Genomic DNA, 1,563 nt, shown 5'->3' on the forward strand with positions numbered 1-1,563 from the left:
TTTAATTTTAAAATGAACTACATTAAGAAAAATGGAATGTATACAACAAGACCATTTACATTTGATATAGGGAGGTCACAATTACTTATAAACCATCCAATGTAAATCCGAGAGTTTGGGTGTGTCACAAAGTTCAAAAAAATTTAAAATAACCCCTTACACCCTAATTTTAACTTCTATATCGTATGAGATCCAAAAATTAAAAATATTACTTGTAAAAAAAATCTTTCCATCTTTTCTATCTTATAACCCCCTAGACCCCTTTGACCATAAATTGTTTTACTTAAACAAGCACTAAAATGACACGCTAAAATTTAATCCCACGCGACTTTACCTCTCTCTTTCTCCTCTCTCTCTAAAAATTATCTCTATTCAAAGCTCCCCACACTACTTTTCCTTTCTCTCTCTAAAAAATATCTCTGTTCAGAGCTCCCCATATTATCTATATTCGATAAAGTTTGGAATTGTTGTGATTATAATTGATAATTTTGATTAAAGAAGAGATAAGATTGAACTATGGCTCTCTTGGATAAGCTTTGGGATGACACTTTAGCCGGATCTCAACCGGAAAATGGGCTTAGCAAGCTCAAGAAACTTGTTTCCTGGCCATCTCCGACCAAAGGTGAGTCGGAAAATACAATTTAATCTTTCTTTTTTGTGTTTCTTCCATTTGAGCAAAATCCACTCTATTTCTTTCTCTCGTTACATTTCTGTGTATTAGTGCTTTTTCCTATATATTTTTGTTGTGTATTTATCACTCTTTTCCACTGATTTTCCCCCATTTCTCTCTGTGTATGTGTTTTTTTTTTACAATAATTGATTTAATTCTATTTTTCAATTTGTGTTTAACGATTTTCAGTTCATGAGTTCTCTAATGAAGCCAAAAGAGTGACTCAAAGCATAATGATCGTGAAACCGCCTCTAAATAATAATCATGCTTCAAAAAACGGAAAACGCTGTCTTCTCCAACCGGAATGATGCCTCCGGTTTCTCCTTTTGCGGGTAATGTCAACTTTTCTGATTGATTTTATTCATTCACTTGTGAGAATTAGCCAAAATTTCGGGTATGTTGCAAGGTCTAGGAGGTTTCGAAGGAGATTTTCGTTGGATGACTAAGATATAAGCAGCATTTTAATATGGGGAGCTCTTTACGGAGATAATTTTTAGAGAGAGAGAGGAAAAGTAACATGAAATTAAATTTTAAGGTGCTATTTTAATATTTGTTTAGGTCAAAAAATTATGGTCAAAAGGGTCTAAGAAGTTATAAGATTAAAAAGATAAAAGACATTTGACTTATAAGTAATATTTTCAATTCTTGGGTCTCATAAAATATAGAAGTTAAAAGTAAAGAAGTAAGAGGATTTTTCCCATGAAATAAACACAACCACCCAATTTCACATCCAATGGTCAAGATTAATTATAACCACTTGTACCAAAAGTAAATAGTCTTCTATATACTTTCCCTAAGAAAATGAGTGTATACAATAAAACTATTTACCTTTGACATAGGGAGATCACAATTACTTATAATCAATGACACATCCTCAACCATGCAATTTCACA

Source organism: Amborella trichopoda, chromosome 4 (assembly GCF_054954075.1).
Source record: "Amborella trichopoda isolate Santa Cruz 75 chromosome 4, AtrichopodaSantaCruz75HAP2 v2.0, whole genome shotgun sequence".
NCBI lineage: Eukaryota > Viridiplantae > Streptophyta > Magnoliopsida > Amborellales > Amborellaceae > Amborella > Amborella trichopoda.